This window comes from Hydra vulgaris, chromosome 14, assembly GCF_038396675.1.
Source record: "Hydra vulgaris chromosome 14, alternate assembly HydraT2T_AEP".
NCBI classification, from domain to species: Eukaryota; Metazoa; Cnidaria; class Hydrozoa; order Anthoathecata; family Hydridae; genus Hydra; species Hydra vulgaris.
Genome location: NC_088933.1, coordinates 17804871 through 17831418, shown reverse-complemented (window position 1 = coordinate 17831418; position 26548 = coordinate 17804871). Strand labels below are relative to the sequence as shown.

Below are 26548 nucleotides of genomic sequence, written 5' to 3'. Positions count from 1 at the left end.
AAAAGTTTTTTGTACTTATTGCCTGCAAATTGCCCCCCCCCCCCCCTGTGAAAAGATTTTTGTTGAATGCTCATCATTTCTTGCATTTTTCTATTGCAGATACAGACTCTTTAAGAGGTGTTTAACAACACCAAGAAGCAAGTAAACTTCCATGGGTGGAATGGAGTCCATGATAAGTGTTCCTTCAGGTAACTTGCACATGTACAACATTCTGAAGGTCCCTGGCTTTTTTTGTTCAGACACCTGCTGCTTGTAAGCCTGTATAACCAGTTTGAATGGAGTCAAATGTTTGGAGCTCACCACTCTGATGAAGATTCTTTGACTCAATGTCACACCAGGTACAAGAGTGAGTACTTAATTAGGACTGCAAACCACAAACAATCTTTGCAAGCTTTATGTGAAATGACAACACAAAGGGCAATCTCAATTTGTCCATGATCTGCTTTACATTGTCATAATTTTCAGAGAGGTTTGCTGCGATAGCCACCAGTAGTTGATGCTTGACTTTTGAGTCCTTGAAGAGAGGTTTCTTTGTCAAGGAGAAGCATTTGATTCAAGAACCTTTGAGACACTTTCAGGAACCCTCCTCCTCCATCAATTCTCACCTTGATAAGCTCTTTGATTGAGGACCTCTGATTTGAACTAAAACAATCTGAACTTAGAGCTTTAACATCTTTGGAGTACGCAAATAGACATTAGGATTCTTAGCTAAGACTTTTGGATGTGTCTGAAAGTTTTCAACTACTTGATGGGGAGCTACTTTGTTAAGTGTTAAACAAGCTTGTTCATCCCTCTGTTTGAAAGCTTAGTTTTTGAACTTGTGGAAATTGTTAAGCAGTCAATGTGGATTACGTTGCTGGAAAAAGTTATTTTTGTCTTGATGGCCCTGGAAAAAAGTTTACATCAATATAATACAGTTTCTCATATCATAAAGTTTTCATGTTGTAATAAAAGAACCACTTAAACAAAAGCATATTAAGCATATATCACAAAAAGAAAATACTTTTCACTTGGAGTAACAGGAAGATGCCTTCCTATTCTTTGGAACCATGTTAGCTATCACAGAAGCAGCTACTCTTTCTGCTGCTTTTGTGTCTTTTGCTGCAACTTGAAGCAAGTTCAATCGAAGCATTCCTTTTGTACAATTATGTGGAATCTTTCTTCCAATCAGTGAAAAGAATGCTAAACAACATTTCTCAACAACCGGCTATTCTTTCAGTTGACTGGTTACGTTTATTGTTACAATCGGTTGATAGCTTCCAAACTTGGCTTTTCCCAAGTTGCTTATCTTTATTAGTAACTTATGTGACAAAAATATACAATTTTAATGTAAAAAATGTTTTATTTTATTTGTCAGTTTTATTATGTTTTCTCAGTAGCCCAAAAAATCTAAATTTTCAAATCGATTTTTCTTTCACAGACAATTATGGAAGATTTCAAAACCAACGCTAATGTACTCCTACATGCTTGTACTATCATACTTGTACCCCCAAAGGTTTTTTTGGGGAAAAGAGGTTCAAATTAAAAGTCGTTGTATATATATATATATATATATATATATGTATATATATATATATATATATATATATATATATATATATATATATATATATATAGATTTATGACTTTTTTGTGACCCCATGCCCCTGGGTCATAAATAGATGAGGGTCAATCCATATCATATCACCTAATGGTCCCCAGGGTACCTCCTCAAATTTGCTTCAAATTTTGATCACCCACAGTATTTATGAAAAAAATACAAACCTCAAAATTTCAGCTAGATTGGCCTAACCACTCAAAAGTTATAATTGATTTAATATATTGACAAAAATCAGAAAAATTTAAATACCTGGAGCTTACAGCAGATTTTTTTGGATTTTTGACAGAGCATAAAAAAAAGATTTTAAGGCCTAACCAAAAAAGATTTTAAGACCAATACTCTATCTTATGACATAATTTTAGCATTTTGAGTGCAATGCTTTTTTAGTTTATAAGGATACCTAATAGCTTAACATTTTAGATTTTCATAATAAATCTCAAGCACAAGCCCTATGTACCATTCATCATCGGAAAAACATGTAATATATTTACCAGGTTCAAAGTTTAAAGAATCTTTTTTTGCCAAATTAATATTATTCAGCAAATGGGTATCATAGACAGTATTGCTGGTGATTTTCAATAAAAATAATTTCTCTCTACCTGGTATAAAACTGTGATAGCTTCTTGTGCCTGGGACTGTGCTTATCTCTTTATATTGTTTAGGTTAAAATAAGTTTCATGGTTATTGATATCATCACTTGAAATGTAAAATATGTTAATACCTTTAATGTTTTTTTCAGTCTATCTAAATAGTTCATTTGGTGTAAGAATCTGGTTTGCATTTGCTGGTCATAGACTAGCTTTTGCTGCTTCTCTTTTTATAGTTACTCTTATTCCATCGCATGGACTTTTGCCATGGGATGTAGCAAAGAAGTGATGCTCAGCATTTATATTGTGATCTTCAAGATGGTACATTTAACAAGTTTAACAGACATTTGTAATTTTTGTACTGTGACCCAGCACCATCACTGAAGTACTTTATTGATTGTGGGTAGTTTGATTTTGATCACAGGGAGTAACTTTGTGAGAAAACAATGAAATGTTGTTTAGTCATGGCAAAGATGATCAGAAATTGTACAATAGCATTGACATTTGAGTTGATTTTTTTCATCTTTGTAATAAACAGCAAATGAATGTAAGGTAGCTTGATTGGCTTGCCATTAAAATCTTTGTACAGTATCTTGCACAAAACTATAGTACTCTGCAAAACCCATAAGAATAAGACAAGTGTGCTGATCTAATGTTCTTTTTGCCTCTGATAAGTAGGAGGATTGTGCTTCTTTGATAAAGTGGTGGTTTCAAAGGTCATACCAAGTTTCACTAAGAGTTTTAATAAACTCAATAATGTTTGTTTGGACTGTGACAAGTGCAGTTTGGTCAGTTGACACCCATTGTTTGTATGTGATATGATTGTTGAAATCATTATTTTCAAACACATTTTTCAAGTCAGTTTGTGTATGTTCTTATCATCAACTTAGATGATAAGACATACACAAACTAAGTGACTTTCACTGCTGTCATTTGTGATGCACCACTTTGGCCTTAGTTTACAGAACTTGTTGAATCCAACATTGTGTGTAGGATATAACTTTTTCAACTCAAGATAAAGTTCCTTTAATCGAACTAATATTAAACATTTTTGTTTATGAACTTTTACATTATTTAAACGCACAGAAACAAATTCTATTTTCCTGTACATTCTCTGATAAACTCTTTAGATAAAAATTTTAGTAACTTTTTGTTTAACAATATCTTCCAAAGGCTGTCCTATTTTAGCCTTAGGTTTAGCAAGTATTCCTTTTTCATTTTTCAACTTTCAAGCTTTCTTAACGAGATATTCTGAAACTGAAAATGTTTAGCAGATTTTTCCAATTGACCAACTATCAGGAATTAGTGTTAGTAGCCGAACTTTTTTTTCCTTCAAACTTATTTTCATTTTATTTTTTATTGTATCTAACAGTTTGTCTAAATCATTACAGTTAATAAATTTTTGCTTTTTTTTCGACTCTGTATCTCTTGGGTCTATTTCCAATGCTGATGCTACTAGGTTTGTTATACTTGTTGCAATTTTTTATCTTTTTGCTTTCCATATTCTAAATTATCGCGCCTACTTACATTTTTGAATGGAGATATTTCCAATAAAGACACACTCTTATTAAGTACTGTCTTATCAAGGTCTAAACAACTAAAATCTTCTTCAGCAGCTTCATCTTGACTAACTTCTGTAATTTTTTCAAGTTTGAATTCATTCATACAGTTAGTGCAAACTTTTTGACCAGATTTGATCTTAAGTTGATTTGCTATTGATATGTTGACTTTACACAATCCTTTGATAATTTTTGTCTTGTAGACTTTAAATGGGTCACAACAGTATTTTTGAAGTGCTTCATATCTAGATATATAAGCTTGTTCATGGTGAAAATATGTCTCCTCATTTGGTTCGAAAAGTGTATCCTATCCTTTAAATTAAAACTTCAATCTCTTTTAGTCTTGATCTTTCTATCACAATCTTCATTTAAAACTCAAACAACAACTTTCTGACTTTTTTACTAAAAATATTAAAATCGAGGATTAAACATGTAACATTAAAATCTAAAAAAAAACTTTTCAATATTTTTCCAGTAATAAAATCAGTAAAAATGAAATCTCAAATACAAATGTAATTAAATCTAAACGCAACCAATAAATTATCTCTACATATAACCATTTCTGCACAAAACTTTTTAGTTTTTGGTTCTTGTAGTATTAAAAACTAAAATAATAAAGTCCAGAAAATACTGTGCAGATTTAGATTTTAATACAAACTCTTGAAGCAATTAAGGAATTTTACACTCAAATGATAAATCTACAAATGTAGAGTTGTGAGTCTCATCTCTCTGGTAGAAGAATAAATAGCAAAAGGACTGCTTGGGGATTCCATCATTATTTAATTTAGATATTTTCTTAAACTTCACTTTAGAAAATAATCCAGATTACTCAAAATAAGTAGAATACATGAGTTTAATGAAATAGAAATTTCATATCATCACGCCACAGTGCTGTTTTAGTACTTTTAGTTGTTTACATTTTCTGGGATAAACAGATATTTAATAATGGGCAACATGTTGTTTCCTCCAAGTTCTTCAAACATTATTACATGAAAGACTTGGTCAAAAATATGATGTTGACAACCAATGAATTGTGGTTCTTCCAGTTTCTTTTTATCAAAACGCCTTTGTAACTGACTGATAATCCCATTCCTACTTCCACTGTTTACATTTTTATTGTCTGCTACAATCATTTTTATACTCTTTCATAAATTAGACAATAGCTTATACCTTTAACAACAGTATTTTGTTTTCTATCTGGTAGATATAGTGCTTGTAACTTAACATCTCTTTGTTTATTCTTAAATAGTGACTAAGATGTTTACCATCAAAGTACAGTGACCAGTTTTCTGTAGTGATTTCTTCTTTCCTTCTTCAAATGTAGTGATTTCTTTTTTTCTTCTTTAAGTTTAATAGCTTTTTTAATAGTTGATTTGAATATATCAGACTGCGAAGGGGTCTTAATGTTGTTACCATCTTGATATAACTGTCAACAAATTGTTTTTGTTTTGCTGGTTGATAACTTTGAAGATGTTACTAATTTGGTTGCAGTTTTGGTTTTACTGTAGTTCTTGCTGGTGGATTGTTCTTCTGAATCTTCAGACTTTCGATATTCTGTCTTAGACTTGGATTCAGAAGTTGATGTTGTTGCTGTTGCTATTACTGTTGTTAAAGTAGGCTTCAAGGACATTTTTCTTCTTTTAGATGAATGGATAGATTTTGAACTATGTAAATGAAGTAGTCATAAAAATAAATATGTGAAATGATTTAATGGAGATTGGTTAATACTAAACCATTATTCAAAAATGGTAATTATTTTATTTTTATGAAGTAGTCATAAAAATAAATATGTGAAATGATTTAATGGAGATTGGTTAATACTAAACCATTATTCAAAAATGGTAATTTCAATACCTTACCAAAAGTCTGTTTTGGCCCCTTATTATTTGTGGTTTTTCTAAATAACTTGCCAAATATTTTTGAGAAAATATCAGAGTTTTACATAGGTGATACAAATATACTTTCAGATGTAAAAAAAACGGCTTATCAGTTAAAAATATGGAAATAGTCTATCAGTTAAAAATATTAAAATGGCCTATAAATTTTAATACTGAAAAATCTGTTATTATGTGTTATGGCTATAACAATCCAAAATTAAATCTTTAAACAATGCTGAACTTAAAGAATCTGAAAGTTTGATGGTGTAATTTTAGAAACATATTTAAAATAGAAACAACAAACTATTACTAGCAGATGTATCTTAGCAGACTATTACTAGACTATGGTCTATGGTCTTCTGGAGATGCTCCAGAAATAGAGTGACGACAGGCAAAGAAAAATGATGTAATGCAGAGGACTTATGTTTCAGCCAAATAAATATTTTTTTTTTTTTACAGAAATAGCATTTATCTTTACAGAACATTATTAATAAATATTCTTTATAATATTTATAGTAAAGTTCTGTTTAAAAAGACATTAATGGAGTCATAGCATTGACATACATATAAAGACCTTACTGTAGCACAGCATTGATATACATATTAAGACATTTCTGTAGTCACAGCATATTTTAAATAAGTTATTATATCAAGTTATTATTAAATACTTAATATGATATTATTACATTTATAATATTGAGTATTTAATAATAAAATAGCATATCTTAAAAAAAATTTCACAACTTTAAAAGGGCAAGCAAACATTACTTTAATTTAATGATAAAAATAAAATTAAAAAAAAACGCGCACTTATAAAGAAAGTAATTTTTTAGCATGGTTTCTTTAAAAGAAATTGCAAATGCATTTATTTACTAAAATTTCCCATGCTTTTATAAACGTATGTGAAAGCAATGTGAAAACATAATTACTTTATTCAGTTGCTTACTTAATTATTAAACTTAAAAGTAACGCTACTGAAGAAAGTATTAGCATTATTTCTTTTAAAGTCGTTGAAAATGCATTTTAAATTTTAGTAACTTTTTTTTCTACAATAAATATGTTTCTTTTATAATAAATAAAAAACTATCAATTGCATAAACATTTGGAAAAAAAATTACTGAAGATATGCGTTCATTTTTTAAAATTTTAGGCGAACACCAACGTTTGCTTCAGTAAAAGTAAGGAAACGTGACGTTTTTCTGTCCTTTTTTAACAAACATTTGCACATTCGTCGATTTGTCGCACCCTGGCATTGATATACATTTCTGTAGTCACAGCATTGATATACGCAGCGCTCGAAGTGGAGAAAAAAGGTAACGAGATGGTTTTGGGTAAATTAAAAATACCATTCTGCCTAATCATAGTTATATATATAGAGATTTACAAAAAGGTGGCAAGATGGTTTATATTTTATAAAAAGGTGACGGGATGCCATCCCGCCTCACTTCGAGCTCTGGATATACATGTAAATAAAGCAAATAGATCAGATATAATTTTTTTTCTATTGTTGACCAGTATTCAGCAAAAAAAAACTGCTTTCTTCTTTCTTCACATATAGATTATTTCATTCTTTCAAAAAAAAAGTAAAATTATAAATAAAATTTTAAATTCATCTACAAGTGCAAAGGCATAGGAAATAAGCACGCATCAGAATAGGAAACAATAAATTCTAGGTACAAAATTCGTTTTGTTTGTTACAAAAGTTATTAAAAGTTTACCTTATGTAAAAAAAAGGAATATATATCTTACCCAAAAAAAAGCTCTATAATTCGTTCACCCAATGGATTAATTGCTAACTCAGGAATACGCTTAAAATCATCTCGACTAAAATTAATAATGTTTAATGTATGCTGAATCTATATCCTTCTGAAGAAAAAATAAAAAAAAAAACACTTACCTAAAAGAAGGAACACTCTAAAATAAACAAGGCTAATTTAATTGTGAATAAAGATAGGAGAAGCTTATAAACCTTGGAGGTGGTATCACAATAAAAATAATTTGTCCTAATCTACAAAACAGGTTAAGGCAAAAAAAGCATAGAACCATATTAAATTACTCAATACATGTAAATGATAAAAAAAAAGGAAAGAAATATCTTCACATCCCTAATGGGAACCACTACAGCTAAGTAGGCTAAATAAAAAACTAAATTTAAATTAATGCATGTTATTTTATTAGAAGTTTCAACAAAAGATTACTTTTTTGTTTTTATTTTAATTGTTTTGATTACAACTTAAATAAAACCTTTCCCAAAAAGTTTTTTCCTCTTTCTTTTCTATTATTTTGTTTAGAATTAAAAAAAAACATTAATAAGGTGCTTTTAGAAGTCCTTACAGTATTATCACAGAGCACCACAGAAGAGCACCACGGAAGAGCATTTAACGAGAAAGTTCATGCCACCTTCCTTACCAATGTTGCTTATTGGGCTAGAGCTGGCATTGAACTGCGGATCTCTTGGTTCTGAGGCAGAACTCTAACCACAGCGCCACAACTGTTTTAATATTTTTATTTAGAACTTAATTAAACTTTATTTTAGTTATTGTATTTAGAACTTAACTAAATTCTAATATAAACAAATTAATCTAAAAAACTCAGCATTAAAACAAATGTTTTATTTAATTAAATGTTTGCATTTAGATTAATTTGTTCAGAATTTAAACACAAAGTTTGTTTTGCCGTTTTTATTATAATTTTTTATTTAGAAATAAAACATTATTTTTTCAGTAATAACTTTACTTAATTAGAAATTAAATAAAACGTTTGTTATAGCATTTTTATTTTAACAGTTTTATTTAAAATTTAAATAAAACATTTTTTTTATTTTTATTTTAACAACTGTATTTAGAATTTCAATAAAAAAACTGTTTTATTATTTTAGTTATTTTATTTAAATTTAAATAAATTGTTTTTCCATTTTTAATTCATTTGAAATAGCAAATAAAATTAGGTTTTTGAATTCTAAGATGTGCAAAAAATTACTAATTGAATGTTGAATGCCAACCTTAATTCTGTGGACTGAAGTTCATATTTATACTTAACTATTTACAAGTGAAACATAATAAATTGCTTTAGCTAACCCTAACTTTTAAAAAAAATTATTTTGAAATATATACTTGAGAAAAAAAAGTGGAAAACTTTTTTGTTAGACATAACAAAAATGTATTAAATGTAAAGAATCATGACAAAAAGATTATGATGGCAATGCATCATCATAATCTTTACACAGAGCTTCCATACAAAAGTTTGACAAAATATAGAAATAATTAAAAACTCTAAAAACAAAAAGAGTACTGCACTGATAAGCATATCAAATAAAGGCAAAAAAATTCTAATTTAGCTGTAATGTACTGAGCATATTGTTATAGTAAACAAATGCCTAGGACACTGTAATAAATAACGGTAGCAATTTTTTTATTGATAATGTATGTATATAGTAAACGTAGTACATACAAAATACAATATTTATTTAAAGTCAAATTTATTCTTTAAACAGGAACTGGAGTCATCTGTTATCAATACCAAACATACCTATAATTTTAGTCTTTTTTGTTGCATGAGATTGTTAACCTAAGTTTTGACACAACGCAATGTGCAAAATGATTGCTCCACCGTACATGTTGTTGCTGGTTAAGTTAACAAAACTAAAGGTAGTAAATTGATAAAATCTAGACTACTTTTGTTAACAAACAAAAGTCAAACCAACTCAAAGTTTCAGTTTCAATATTATCTAAGTTGCATACTTTATTGATCATAAACATTTTTCCTTTAAAGTGGAGTGGAAGAAAAAAGTTGCGCACTCTTGGCTTCACAAAATCAAATCTTTAAAGAGCCGATTAGAGAATCTTATTGACTCTTTGCCTTTTGCACTGTCTTGGAATTATCAGTTCAATATTCATCTTCTGTGCCAGTTGAACTGCTTTCTCAAAAATATCCCTGAAATAAATATTGGATTCACCTTTGTGAAGTTTTACAACACTGAGTAATATTTGAACTTGCAGTTGGACTTTTAGAAGTTCAACTTGAACAGCTTGAAGAGCCTGAATAACTGGTCCAAGTATGGCTGAGTATTGCAAAATAATATGACAAAATATGAATGTCCTGGACTTTGATGAACAATCAAGCTGATGTGTAACTTGTTGCGTACTTCCATTTATGTGCATTGAAAATTCTTGCAGTTGAAAAAAAATATCTTCAAAAATTTACGAAAAAAAATTCTAAAGTTTTTACACTTGCTTGTCATCTAGTCTTACACAGAAGGGGAATATCTGGAACGAAAGATCATCTATTTGGACTTTCACAAAAAAATGAAATAATTGCTTTAATAGTTCTAATAGTATTTTGTAAAAATACTATTGCAGACATGAAATAGATAGTTAACTATAAGATTGAGTCTATGTGAGGCACAGTGAACAAAGGCGGCTTTAGGGGAAATCCTTTGAATTTTTGCCTGAACACCGGTTTCTTTTCCAGTCAATGTGAAGCACCCATCATAACCTTTACCCAGCAGATTATTAAGGAGAAGGCCAAATGTTTTTCAATTTCGAATAATACAATCAGATATCGTGGCAGGGTCAATATCTTTTAGTGGTGAAAATCTGTTTTCTTCAATAACTCATTTTAGTGAATTATCTATCTGACAAAAAATATTTTGATTTGGATTTCGTATTGCTGATGTAAAGTGAGCAGCATCTTGTTTAGCTCCACGATGACATGTTGAGCTGATGTGGTTTTTGGCACATTCATTAAAATGTTTATACTTTGTGAAATGATAAGTGATGCACTTTGAATTTCTTGAATTCCTCTTTGAACTGGTAGTGGAAATAAAACACAAAATACGTAAAAAGCACCTTTTAATTTAGTTGAATATGATAACCATGGAGTAAACTGAAATAGCCAAGAACGCCTGAAATAACTCCAATTCCAGAAATGTTGCCTTTAAAATAGTAAGACTAATGAGGCTGGTATGGATCAGTTAGTAAGCGATACTTGAATCAATAGGTATTTTCATAGTATATTTTACATATTTAATGTCATATTCTAATCTAGAGTCTTTACTTTCAATATTTTTAGGTTATGGTTTGAGTGTTACTGATGATGATAAACAAGCAGCATCATCCATTTTTGGTTTCCTGCAGATATTAAAGTTGTTTCTTCAACATCAGGTGTCAACTGCTGTCTGACAGGTTTTAAAATTTTTTGATTATCCATGACACCTAAAGGTAAAATTAAAAAAAAAGATTAACATTAAATTTTCATTACATTAAAATCACACTTTTGTATGTGAAGATAAAAAGTTTTGAAAAAAAGTTAAAAAATTGAGGAGCGCATTTCTAAAAGCATTCAAAAAATAATTTGCCCAATAACTTTTTATTTTTATTTTTTTCAAAACAACAAAAATGTGACTTGGCTCCATTTAGAAAAATGCGCTTCAATTATGAAAATTAAAAAATGAAAAAAGTATATACTTATTTTGATATAATAATTTTTAAAGAATCCTTTGCCATTTTAAAAAGAAAACTCACTATTAAAGTAAACAACTAAAGCACGAATAACATATCATTCTGTCAATTATTTTTTGTTGGAATATCAATCCCATAATCACTTGTGTTTTAAAAAAATCTACTGTTTCTGAGCAACGTTTGTCCAATATCAATTCCACAATACCTTGTGCTTCTAAAAAAGTCAACTTTCAGAAGAAAATAATTTCCAAATTTTTTATGTATCTACAAAAAGATAGTTAATTAGGACAGTTTTCAATTAAAATAAATTTACCGCAATGAAAATTGTTAAACAACTTTTTTTTAAATTGTTTTTAATTTGTTATAAATTGTTATATTTTGATAATTTGCTTCTACTATGAATTTTAAAAATATTTTGCAAATTTGCTTCTAATATCACATTTTATAATATTTTGAAAACTTGCTATCACATTTTTACTAATTTTGAACATTATACCCTTAATTTTTTTTAAGGGTATAATGTTCTACCTTAAAGGGTGTAATTTTCTGCCTTATAGGGTAGGATATGAGATAAACCTTTAAAGGTAGGATATATGATATAACTTAAGGTTATTTCTAACTTTTTTTTGAGTGTATTTAATATAAAACTAAAGTTAATAGAAATATATTTTAATATATAATTTGCTTGACAAGCCTTGTCAATATGCAGCTTTTTGTCTTATATGTCCATGCATGAGTATTTTATTTAGACAACTTGGTCATGACCATTTGCAAGTTTTGCAACATTGCGGAAAAAACTAAGTTTCAAAAACAACAAATACAAAACTAAAAAATAGGAAATTATAATAAATTTCAATAGAAAAAAAAATTAATAACTTTGTGTACTGTTTGTATTTATGTTTTTTTTTAGGTTGGTTGCTGTTTCCAGCAACAAAATTAGATAAGGCGAAGCAAAAAAAAAACAGTTTTTAGTCAACTTTAAAAAGAATGATTTTCCAATATTTTAATTGTTTTTTTTTTAAAGAGGAAGACAAAAATATAAAGTGCTATCTGTTTGTAAAATATATTTGTATAACTTTAAGGTAACAAGTATATTTTGTCCCTATATGAATATGTCTTTGTAATGCACGCCTATACTTGTATGCATAATTTTTTTTATTATATCAACTTGTTTCTCTGCGCAGCGGCCTTGTTCGTGTTTCGGAGATATAGAGTAGAGAGAGGGTTATAACCACAATTAAGTAACCTCCTCATTTGTAGTGGCCTTCTGGGCCTTGGGGAGGTGAATTTGAAAAAATATATATATATTTACATTTATTTGGCAATAAGTATGTGTAGGTTTAGTTTATTTGTATAAATTAAAAATTAAAAAAAAAAAGGATAAGTTTTTATTTACTTTTTGACCGTTATGTGATCTCTAAATGCCAAGATAAGTTGTGTTCATGTCATAAAAAATCCTTGAAAAATAAGTTTTATGCTAATCAAACTTTCCAGAACAAATTATTTATCGAGATATTAGCGAAAAACTTTATAATTCTTAACGTCATTTTTTTCTTTCTTGAAGGTAAGTTCCGGCTCGATGACTTGAAAAAAAAAGGTCTGATTAATGCGCTTTTGTAGTTAATAAATGACGTCAATACAAAAAAGTTCTTTCAAACTTGAGTTATAAATGTTATTTGGGTTTTCCCTCTGTCGTTAAATATTATGTAGAAGAATTTCATTATTTTCATGGTTATCTTTATATTAACAGGCCGTGTAAACGAACAAAATGTGCGATAAACTGGGGCTTATTGAAGAATACAGCTAATTTATGTCTCATATTAAATAAACGTTTTTAATAAATTCTTTTGAATGAGAAAACACATATTTTAACATTATTTCAAGTATAAACCAAGTTTAATAATCTTTACTTAGCGATAAATAAGTTAAATCTGTGAAGTAAATGTTTTATTAGCGAAACTAGATTAGATAATTTTGATACAAAATAGATAAAATCCGTAATTAAAAAAAGTTATTTTAAATTTAAAAGAATTGGTTTATAATACATTCATTGAGAAACAATAGGTGTCTAGAAGGAATGTACAAGGCAGACAAAAATAAGATGATTTTAGTAGACAATATGTTCACAAAAATCACTAGATTAAGTACAAATACAAATATGAAAAAATATAAAAGCTCTATTTACTTTGACAGTTTTATAAGTTTTTGCTTTGGTTCTTTTGATGATCTGGGATTATACAAAATACTATGGTTTTTAAACAAAATATTATATAAAATTACTCCAGATTTCTTTTTCATTCTGAAACCATAAAAATCAGAAATTGACATAAATGTATTACATAAAGACTTGTGACTTTTGACATCCACTTACTTTATCAGTAAGTGGATAAAACATGGCATAACAAAACATGGTCCATTGACAGGCATTGTCAAATGGTATGTTAAGACCTCCACGATGAATTTCTTTAATGTAGTCGCCATATTTTTCATAATAAAATTTTGTTCCTTTGCTTGTTTCAGAAATGTAAATTAGGGTTTTTTTAACATTTACATCCAGCTTTTCTTCCAGATCAGGTAATTTATGAAAAACACTTGATGAATCATCATCTAATAAAAACTTGCACTTTTCACAATCATGACCTGCATTATTTTCTGTAACTTTATCTATATTTGAACCCACTTGCAAAATTAATTTGATTTTAAATATTCTGACTTTTTCTAAAATTTGCTAACTGTTTATAAAATAAGTCCCACCTGACCCTTGTCAAAGCTTCCCAAACATTTTCTCTAAAGAGTCTGTTGTAAATTTACCAAGTACCACGTATCGAAATCCAGAGTTAAGAAGGTATTTGACAAGAGCAAACATACCTGAACATGTATGCCAAGGTGCTGTCCCTGTATCATGTGTGAGCTGACACTGACATTGACCTTGAATACCAGTCATTTTCTGCGATGAACATGCAATTTTGTTCAAAAAAGTTATTCTTTCATCATTTTCTGTAGATATAACAGCTCTATCATCATCATGAAAATGTACGTCTGCATATCGTCCTTTAACATTAACAATCTTCCAAAACCCTAATATAATTTCAATAAATCGTGTGGTACCATCTGAATTACTTATGTTAGAACATGTCTTCAGTGCAGCTAATGTTTTGTCACAAAATTTACGGAGACAAGTAGATACCTTTTGTTTTTCGATGGGTTTTGGTGCTATCGATACATCATTAAGTTTTGAAAGTTTAACTAAATTTCCTTTTTCAGTTTCATGTAAATGTTTTAAATCAGCCCATAATGCTGATTTAAATTCACCACCATCTTTGAACTATAGAGTTTGAGTTTTCTCAGATAGCCAATTGTTTCACACTGACTTTATTAAAGTCACAAAGTAAAAATGTTACTTTCTGTTTGCCATGGCTCCCTACAACTAAACTTAGAGTAAAAAGACTGGTTGATACGATTGTTATCACAAATGATAGCAATTAACTCTCCATCAGATTTATGAATACAACCAATCAAATGATTCACCTGCTTAAATAAAAAATTAGCATTGAGTTCGAATACTGGCAACATACGACATAAGTATTTTGGACCACCATAAATTGAAACCAACATAAAATTTAAAACGGTTAATGCTAATGAGTCAGGTTTGTTTACCGCCTTTCCTTATAAAGACCCAGAGCAAAATGTAAGAGAAGGCTTTACATCTATTAATAACATACATTTTTATTTCATAAATGTTCTTCGCTTTTTTAAATATCTCACTGATAAACTTAAAATCATCAAGAGAAGAATTAATTTTTGATGTAAGTTTTTGAAGAAGTGAAATACTTGGAAGCTGGTAGTCTTGTCTCAGTCTATCATATAGGGATCTTGATAACAAATAATACTCAAAACCACGAATAATCATTTCAGGACTATACTTTTTTGTTCCAATGATAACAGGACTCATTGCATCAAAATATTCCTGAAGTACATAAACTATGTTGCTTTTCATTAAAGTATTATATCTCCAATAATAAAATTTAATTTCATTAAAGTATGATATCTCCAACATTCTTTAAGTTGTGATTCTGATTTAAATTTGATTATTCTGTTTTTTGATAAACTTTGGATGGTATTTTTTATACCACAATGAAATCCTTAAAAGGTCAAATCATTCTTAATCTTTATCAAAACTCTGGGTATTGATGTATTTTTTTCAAAATCAGTAGACTTTATGCATAATGTATTGTTGGTGAAGTACCAAATAGAGCTTTTCAAAAAATCAAGACTGTCAGTTTAAACCTTATTTTTAAGATGCTCAAAATTGACTACTTTATCTTGTTGATTGAAAAGATGGAGTTCATCCGGAATTATACTCTCCTTCAGACAAAGTTTTATTTGTTCGAGATGGACCAGGTTTTGTAGGAAAAAGACTTTTTTTCACAAAAGTAAACAGTGAAGGTGGGTCATGACGTCTCATTTTACCATGCTTAATTATTGTTATATAATTGGTTGGAAAATGACGCTCACATACAACAGTATTGTCACTATCAAGTATATTATACAGTGGTATTATAGAAATCCATCGAGCACGTTCTTCTTTATCAATTGGTAACTAAAACACCTTTTCTTTACTTTTTTTTTATTATAGTTGTCATTACAACTGATCACACAACATTTCTTTGGCATTTTTTAAATTTTATATCAATTATAAAAACAGTTGGTACGTTTCTATCTTATACAATATAGTGTAAGTACAAAGATTTCCTTTGAAAAAAACTTTTCATCAATTAAACTCTTTAAGTGAACTTGTTAATTTCTTGCTTTTTTAACATTGAATAAAACTGGCCACCAGTTTATTGCAAATTTTGTTCATATAAAACGAACCAAACTTTTATAACCGATTAAAAATAACGCGATCAATTAATAAACTTTTTTAAAAACCAACTTATATTTATTTTATTTTAAAAACAAAACTAAAACTAGTGTTATAAATATAAGATACGTAATAATTTATTTAATATATTTCAAAATAATTTAGATAATATATTTCAAAACTATACTGATATTTGTTAAAAACAAGTTCTGCTAATAACATCTTAAAACCGAAAATATTATTTTGCTTTTTGGATTAAGTAAGAAATAGTGAAAATACATTATTTTGACAAAATAAAAATTGTAATTAAACAAAGATTACCGAAAAGCAGTAATCTTTGTTTAATTACAATTTACCCATTTAGTATATTTTTGAAATTATGTATCTTATATTTATAACACTAGTATTAGTTTTGTTTTTAAAATAAAATAAATATAAGTTGGGTTTTTAAAAAGTTTATTCATTGATCATGTTACAGTTACCTTTCTATTCCTCTATGTTTTTTATCAGCAATCTTTTAGAACTTTGTAATTTTAGATACTGTTGCTTACTAACATTCGGCTCTGTGAACTTAGTTCTACCTATCCCCTTTCTTTTGGTCTACTATGTTATTGGTAAACAATTGTTAATAATAATTATTTTACAATTATTAATAATTGTTTATTAATAATTGTAAAATAATTATTATTTACAATTATTTAATAAAGAAGGAAGGGGGCAGGTAAAAAAACAAAAAAAATTTGGGAAGGTGTGGGATTCGAACGAAAGACATTCCGTTTACAAAGTAAACACCTTATCAAATAAGCTAAATGTGCGCATACTTGTAAACAAATAAATGTAAATATATAATAAAAAGTTATTTATAAGTATACGCATGCATTACATAGACATATTCAAATTATTTAAATAAACAACTGTTACATTATTTAAATAAACAACTGTAAAATTATTTAGTTAACAACTGTAACATTATTTAAATAAACAACTGTAACATTATTAATATTTCTCACATTAGTATTAAGAAATTATTATTAGTATTATCATAAGTTTTTTTTTTTTTTTAATAATTTAAATACATGTTAATTGTTTCATTTAAAAAAAATACGATTTAAAAGACATTGTTCCAGTTGTTTAAACCATTAAAAACATTTTTATCAAACATAGAAGTCATTTGTTACAGATTTACTAACACATTTAATTATTTTCAAAAAGCAATCTATTGTTACAAATTTGACTCTCTAATAAAATAAATATATACTTATAATTTTTTTATATATTTCATAAAGATAAAAAATTATCTAACAATTACCAGAGTTGTTAACAAGGCCAAAAGTACCAAGGCCAATGTTAAGGCCACAGGTTACAAGGTCAAGGCCAAGGCCAAAAGTTACAAAGCCAAGGACAAGGACAAGACTTTTAGGGTCAAGGACAAGGCCAAGACTTTTAGGGTCAAGGCTTAAGAGTTTCAAGGTCAAGGCCTACGCAAACATTTTCAAGACCAAAGACTTCAATTTTTGCCTTATGTTAAGGCCAGTTATTAACAAAACTGTAAGTAGCAAGTGCTATGACAATAAAACCACATTTTGAAAAATAAACCAAGGTTATGCGTAGAATTCAACAAAATCAATAAGAAAATATGTTTTTTTTTAAGGACAACGTTAAAACAATCAAGTTAAGTACGCTAAGACCATTTAAATCCTATTTTATTAATGTTATTATAAAATTATATGTAATAACCGATGATATATATTTATTAGATACCTAATATTTCATATATTACACGTATTTTTATAAATGCAATATAGACATCCACAAAAATTCATTATATAATTCCAACTGGTTTTAAAGATATAAATATTTTAATGTTAAAAAATAAACATAACACCTAAAGTTCTTAAAACTATGATCAAAATGTAGCTTAATCATTAACTTTTTTTAAAAATCTTTTCAATAAAATTAGGAAATTAAAAACAAAGATTTTAGGAGTTCATACTCCTAAAATGAGCAGCCATGGCGCAGTGATGATTTTTTTTCTGACGCTCTTGCCTCAGAAACAAAGGATCCCTGGTTCAAACCCACCTCTGGGCAAGTTTTGCAACATCAGTTAGAAAGAAGGCATGCATTTCCAATTAAATGCTTATCCGCTGTGCTCTGTGATAAGACTGTAAGGACTTCTTGGGGCACCTAAATAAAACAAAAAATCTTTATTCAGAACCAAGATTTTTTAGAAACAGCTTTATATGTGCTCTATTAAATAAATAATCTAAAATTATTGTATATACTTTTTACAAATATTTACAATAAATTTACCAACTTTTATTCCTCATTTAAAAACTCAAATATTCCAGACTGAGGGGTGGCGATGGGTAGGTGTAGAGTTGGAAACACTAATCTAAGTGCCATTATAACACTATCAAGTTTATATTGTGTTTTTTATGCGTTGCTCAGTGCCATGCTTAAAGCCCCCCAAACCCCCCATTGGGGGAGGTCCATGAATTTGAAGCGGCCCTTCTATGCAGTATCCAATAAAAAATTTTGAGATGATGATAAAACTAAAATTATGATATAGGTGTTTTTGTATTCAATGTATTCTACATATTATTTAAATGAATTTCATTATGTACCACACATTTTTTTTCCAATAATATAAGAGTTTATCTAAAATTAGATTTTTTAATGTACAAAATCATTTATTATTGCAAAAAACTGTGGTAAATAACAAAATTAATTAAAATAATCTGTTGTTAACATTGTGTGAAGTATTTGAAAATACTTGTAATACGTGCATAATGTGCATATGAAAATACTTGTGCATACAAATATGTATACAATAAAAAAATTTTTTTTTGTTTCCAACCCAAACCTTATCTATAATACTATAAAGTTTTTATAGATTGTATACATTTAACATATTTTATTACAGCCTAATATCATGAATGCAAATCATGTAAACTTTCTTTTCATTTTGGATAACGAAGCCTTTAAAGTCAGATGCAACTAAACGAAAAGAGGCATAAGCAACAAAAAATGCAATTAACAAACTTTCCAAACTTACATCATTCTTCACACCTATTCAAAGTGGTTGCACCAGCAATGGAAAAACTTGCTCTAATAATGTGGTCATTCATGAACTGTTAGATATTGCCAATAATCAATCTAACACAGCAGAAAAAGTGTACACTCTACCATTGCCATCATTTACTTCTGTCGATTGTGACCCAGCCAACTGGCCTGAAAAAATTTCTGATGCTCAACGATATGACCTAGTCAAAAGTGGCCCTTAACAGTTTGACATTGACTTTCCATACAACATTGCTACAAGGCATCGATTTTCAACAGTTCATTACAAACGTGTGATGAACAATGGAGAAACTGTGCCTCGGTCATGGCTTGTGTATTCGGTAAAATCTGACAAGGTTTTTTTGCTTTTACTGTAAACATTTTGAAACAAATTAAAGTCCGATTCATAGTGGAACTAGTACATGGGAGGGACTATCAAAGAAGTTGAAAAACCATGAAACAGGTACTTCCCATCAAAAGTTTTTTTAGACAATGGATACAGCCTAAAAAGGGTATCAATAATAAATCATCCATAGATAAATAAAAAATGCAGCTTTTTCTTAAAGAAAGGCAATTCTGGAGGGATGTCCTCAAGCACCTTATTGACATTATAAAGACTTATTGACATTATAAAGTTCCTGTCAGAAAGAAATTTCGCATTTAGAGGTCCCAAAGAAGTACTTGGCTCACCACACAATGGAAACTTTTTCATTCTGTTTGAGCTATTAGCAAAAAGAGATCTTATACTGAATGAGCTACAGAAAAGGATTGCAAAAAAACAAACACATGATCACTATCTCAGCAACAAATCCAGAATGAATTAATCCAACTTATTGCAAAAGAGGTAGTTAAAGAAAACCTGCTAAAACTAATGATATCTTAGTACTATGCAATATATCTGGATTGTACTCCAGATGTTTCTAACCAAGAACAGTTAACAGTCATTTTGCGTTTTGCTCAGTGTGATGCAGGTTATGAAGTCACAATAAAGGAAGCTTTTTTTGGATACCTTCAAGTAAGTGACAGCTCATGAAAAGGACTATTTGACACATTTTTAGAGCGATCAAAGAAATTGAAACTGAATATGTCAGACTGTCATAGCCAGTTGTATGATAATGGTTCTAATATGAAAGGGAAGAATTCTAATGTCCAGTCACGAGTTCTACAAACAAACTCAAAAGCTCTGTATGTGCCTTGTGCTAATCACTGCTTGAATTTAGTTGTGGTTGACAGTGCCAGGTCGTCAACTAGGGCTTTATTATTCATTGGTGTTCTGTCTAGATTGTACACCATATTTTCATCATCCACACAGCGCTGGAGCATTTTGAAAGAACATGTGGAGATTGCTGTTAAAAACCAATCAGACACTCGCTGGGAAAGTCGGATCAACTGTTTTAAACCTCTGCGGTATTTTTTTGGCAATGTTTTGATTGCACTGGAAAGACTAGAGGAGTATGCAATAGAAAAAAAAGATGGAAAAACAGCCAAGGAGGCTGGGTCGTTGATAACATATATTTCAGACTGGGCATTTCTTTTGTCTATTGTCATCTGGTATGACATTATATTCCAAGTAAATAAAACAAGCAAGATGATCCAATCCTTTGGTATCTCCCTAGATGTCATGGAAAATGAAATCAGAGCAACTGAGGCATTTTTAGAAAAGTATCGAGAATGGAATCTCAAGTGCTGAGACCACAGCCTGTAAAGAACTAAACATTCCAAGAATTTTTCCATCAATTTGCACCAGCAGGATGAATAAAATATTTGATTATGAAGGAGACAATTAAAGCGGTAGTCAAACGCCACAATCACAGTTCAAAACTGAATTTTTCTTTGTGCTTGTGGACCAAGCTTTACAGTCTGTATGGGAGCGTTTTCAACAAACACATGATGTGGCTGCTGTATTTCTATTTCTGTTCAATCAGATAAGTCTCTTTCAAGCATACAACACCCTTTTGACGAAGTACCAGAATTTTCACAATATATAGATCCATTTGAAATGGAGATAGTCGAAGTGATTTATTTATCTAGTTTTGGAAAATGAGGAAAAGCTCAAAACTGCAATACATTTTCTGAATTATATCAACAGCAAATGTCTCCAGGAGGAGTATCTCAATGTTGCAATTGCACTCCGTGTTTTGTTGATTACTGCTGAAAAAAGCTTCATTAAATGATGCAAGACCAGCTGTCTTCTCTAGCCATACTCTCAACAGAAAGTGCCTGTGCCTGGACAATAAACTGTGACCACCTTATTGAGGTCTTTGCAGACTCAAAAGTTCGTTGAAAACTATTGGTTGAATCTCAATTAATAACAGTTTAACTTATTGGCATTGTTGTAATACTAAACTGCTTCTTTTTGATTCATCTTTATAAATAAAGTTTTGTAGCAGGTAGTTAAAAAAAATCAACTTTCTATATCATCTGATCATGCATGTTAAATGAGTAATACTAACATGTTCTGTCTTTTATCTCAGCTTTTCATACATAGTGTGGAGACCAAAACCAACTTTATTTTTTGGAAGAGGGGGCATCAGCTGTCTGGCACGGCACTGGCATTGCTAATCAGTAACAATATCACTTAACTTCCTGAATTTCAATTATCAGTAAGACTGCTAATGCAGTCTTATTGATAACTGAAAGAAAAGAAAAAAAAAGAATAACAATTTAAACTGCCAATAACAGGTCAGTTATTGGCAGATTATTTAGATTATTATAACTTTGATTATAGGTGGACATTTAGTAACTTTGATAATTTTAGCCATTCTGTGAAAGCAGAAAACATGTACCTTACGATATTTTGGGGTACGGAATCTGATACAACAACATGAAAGTACAAAAGTATACAGCTTGAACAGTGCAGTTTACAAAGGTAAGTCCAACATAGGTCTGACCTTATTACTTATTTTAAGGGCTATTTGAAACAGAACTATTTGCAAAGAACTATGCCACTTATTGGACTCTTAAATCTTTTTTCTTAAATCTTTTAAATCAAAATCTCTTAAATCTTTTAAATCAAAATCATGTGGTAGTGGTGTAGTGGTAAAGCGCTCACTTCATAAGCGAGAGATTCCGAGTTCGATCACTACCACGTCCCTAGTAGTACCGCGCTCAACTTGTTATTCCGTGCAGCAGCCTTGTCCGTCAAGGTTCGTGTTTTTTTTGAAGTTATAGGGTTGAAAGAGGGTTATAACCACTATTAAGAAGTCTCCTCATCTGTAGTGGCTTTATCGGCCTTGAGGAGGTGAATAACAAAAAAAAAAAAAAAAATCTCTTGGCCACACTTTTCCTATTCATTCCAGAGATTCTATTAGCTTCTATCGCTAAAGTTTTTTCACTTCTAAACAAATCTACTGCTTGTAGTCAAGACAACATTCTTAATTCTTGTGGTCCTGAAAACATTCATCGCTTCACTGATTCTTGTTTTTCTGCTGCTGGAAAATGGCATCTGTGGTTTCAATTTTTAAAAACTCTAGTGAACACTTAAATGACCTCTTAAACAATTGTCCAATCAATAATCTCTATTGTTTGCAAGGACTTAAAGTCTTTAATTGACAAATCTTATCTTCAGGGACTTTTTCCAGATATATCCGGAATTCCAGATATTTCTTTCAACTTTTAGTTTTTCTGGATTTTCAAAAAGTTTTCAATTAATACAAATTTGAGTATATATTTTTGCAATATATTTGTTTTTGAATTTTTTTTAGTCATTGCCCATACCAAAAATAAAAAAAGACTTAAAAAAATTTAGAAATTAATCAGCTTAAAGCTATATTAAGTCAAATGTAAAAAAAATAAGTTCCAAATTTGTGATATTTTCTTTTAATTTAAATATGGAATTATGGTAGAGCTGTAGCAAATTTTACAACTGTAGGTTCTCCCTGGCTCTTATTTTGTAGATCAGGTTTTTAGTGTTAATTACTACTTAACATAATCTTTTGACAAACACCAAACTATTTTTTACAAAACAGTACTTTCAATAAATAGTGACATTTACTTAATATATATTCTGTTACTAAAGATATTATGACTTTTCAAGTAAAGTCAGAAATGTAATTAAAATAAATCTTTAATATATTATAAATAAATTATCACATAAATCATTATTTTTATTACCATTTTCTTACATATGACAATACAGAGTTAAAGCAATTTTTACAGTCAAAAGTCATTTCTGGTGCTGAGAAATGTAAGGACTATTTTAACTATTTTTACCCTGTTTTAAATGAATTTTAAATATTTCATAAACCAAAATTTAATTAAAAATTGAGATATAATGTCTTATATATATATATATATATATATATATATATATATATATATATATATATATATATATATATATATATATATATATAAATATGTATATATATATATATATATGTATACATATATATATATATATACATATATATATATATATATATATATATATATATATATATATATATATATATATATATATATACATATATATATACATATATACATATATATATATATATATATATATATATATATATATATATAATATATATATATATATATATATATATATATATATATATATATATATATATATATTATAAAAAATATAAGCTTTACTGGGAAGTGTGTGCGGTTGCAAGCCTTGTACGATTAAAGTAATTTAGGCACACTGGCCATGGCAGTTCTCATTTTGTAACTTTTAAAGCGCTTCAATTTGCAGCAAAAAGCTTAACTTTTTTACTGAGAAAAAAAAACTATATAAAAAAAAAGGAAACAAAATTGTAGCAAAATATCAAATTTTAATTAGATAAAATTAGAAAAATTTAATAAATAAAAATAAAAAAATTAAAAAAGCAATAATTTTTTTTATAAAATTTTATACAACTTTTGAATTTTTTTTTTTAGGGTTTTTGTTATTTTTAGCAACAGAATTTGATACAAGTCGAGGAAAAAAACATATTATATTTTATAACAATAATTAAAAGTTTTGATATGCAATTTATTCACAATTTTTATGAAACTTATTTGTTATGTACTTTACAACTAGGAGAAACTTTGTTAATTTTTTTTTTTACGCTTATTCGTTTTCACATCTTTTAGTTTTAAAAAATGTTTTTACTATATTTGACATTTTTTCTCAATACTTATATAATAGGATAATCAGAAAACAAATTTTTATTTATTCATAAAATATATTATTTGATTAATAAATTTTGTAATGAAAGAAGAAGTTAAATAAAAGAATGTCATAGTTTCTTTTTTAAATGTATTTACAATACTTGATGCCTGTCTAAAATTGATTCCTTTACATAGCCCAATTTTCAACATTAAGAGGAATTACTAGAGATGATGAAAATAACGATTGCTCTGTTTGAATAAAAGTATTTAAAAACTTAAAAAAATGTTTTAAATAAGCTCCTAAAAGTTTTGCTAAAAAAGTTCAGTAATATAATAATGCAGATTTTTAAGCATTGATAACAAAAGTTCATCAGAAAATAAACTTTTGGGTTTAAATGCACAATTTGGAGAAACTAACATAAGTGAAGACTATTTCAATAAGGGTAGTGAAAACAACTAAATATTTTATATTTGAACATTAGTATTTATGATTTTTTATTATTTTAAATGAAAAATTGTTAAGAATAAAAAATTTTTTTACAACTAAACAGCAATCAGTTTTCTTGCTTTCCTGTGCATTGATAAAAACAGTAAAGTTTAGCAAAAGCATTTGAAAAAACAAATTTTAAAATTGTCCTTATTTATAGCGCAAATAATAAAGTATTTCCTTAATATACTGACAGACACAAGTCGCAAATAAATTCTATATCAAAAAATGTTTTTATTTCGTTATACTCTTTTTCTTAGTTTTTTTGTTTAGATATTCTACTTTGTATAGTACTTGTTTCCTTTCTTTGAGTATTGCTGTTTTATTCTTGTAGGTGCTTATATGTTTATTTTGCGGCAAATTCTCAAAACGCTTACTGTATAAAAACGTGGTCAAGTTATCTAAAAAAATTACTTTAAATGTGGACTAACAAGGCGTACGACTGCACGCGCTTACCGGGAAGGCTTGTATATATATATTTACTCTTGTATGGCCATTTTTAAGTTTTTACCATAAAATGTCAGCTTCAGGTTGTTTTTTTATTAAAAAATTATTTTAAAGAATTTGAAAACTTTTTTTAAAAAGTTTTTTTTTCTAATTATTTGAAAACTGCTACTGTAAAAAATTTCAGGTGATCATCTTTTTTATTTGAAAAGTTAAGAACTACTAAAAATCAAAAAAATCTACTGTGAGCTCGAAATACTCAATTTTTCTGATTTTGGACAATATTGGTTGAATTATAACTTTTGAATGGTTTGCTCAATCAAGCTGAAATTTTCCAGGATTTTGTTTTTTCATAAAAACTGTAGGTGGTCAAAATTTGAAGCAAATTTGATGTGGCACCCTAGAGCACTTTTGAAAAACTAGGTGATTTCGTATGGAATAACCTAGTTCATATTGTTATAAAAGTAATAAACAGTGTCTTGAGTCCCTTCCTATAGACTTTTTTTTAACAAAAATTAGCCTCACTTTTTCCACTCTGTGGAGAAAACAATGTTAAACATGAAAAACTGCTGTTTTTTATAGCTATGCATTGGTTGTTAAAAAAGAAATTTATTTCCTTGTGTTTTAAAGTAATAGCGGAATTAAAAGAGTTTTTATCACACAAAAAAAGATTCAGCAACAACAAAACATCCTGAGTAAAGCAGTATTTTTAGTGGTTTATACTTTTTAAATAATAAAAACCATGATGATATTTATTAGATGTCAATTAACTATTGGAGTAAACTTTTATAAAGACTAAACCTTAAAAATGCTTTGTTTCCCTTATCAAGATTGCAGAATCTGCTATACAACCGCTTGATTTGATTTGCAGTAACTAAAAATAAAGTTTATAATAATACTATAATATATATATATATATATATATATATATATATAAGACATTGAAAGATATACATACAAGACAATAGAAGATATGTAAATAAAACAATTTATTATATAGTTACAGTTTCTGTTCAATGATATATAAATAAATAATATATAAATAAAATAATGGGTAGTAAATCAATATTTTTATACCATTTTAAGTGTTTATGATTAAGTATTTATGAAAACATTGTTGGATCAAGCATGGATGACCAAGGAAATAATATTTTAGAGACTTTTATTAGTACACTATTATTAAAGGCTTTGGGCAGTGCTCTGTTTATAAAAAAATTCACCACTGTATTAAAGTTAGTAAGCAATCAGTGCTCATATATCTTGCACTCTTACGAAAATCGGCTTTTCACTGATTATCTAGAAAATCGATTGGTTTCCCAGAAAACCCAATGGTTTTACGGGATATACAAAAAATGATTTGGTTTTTCGCAAGAGAAAATAAAATAAATTGGTTTTCCAACAATTCAAATTTGAAAAACTATTGGTTTTTCAGATTTTTTTTTAATTTTTGGTTTTCCAGAATTTCATCTATCATCTTTAAATTTGATTGGTTGTTTACTTATAGCTTCCAT

At 28.4% G+C, this 26548-nt stretch overlaps 1 long non-coding RNA gene across 1 annotated transcript in view; it reads right to left on the bottom strand.

Moving 5' to 3' along the window:
* Positions 1–26548, bottom strand: part of LOC100201670 (calcineurin B homologous protein 1) — a 73177-nt gene that overhangs the window by 27025 nt on the left and 19604 nt on the right. Inside the window, exons 2-3 of the long non-coding RNA XR_010643819.1 lie at positions 25839–25911; positions 7373–7447 (exon numbers count right to left, since the gene is read on the bottom strand). This is a non-coding gene — a long non-coding RNA (calcineurin B homologous protein 1). The remainder of the gene's footprint in view (positions 1–7372; positions 7448–25838; positions 25912–26548) is intronic.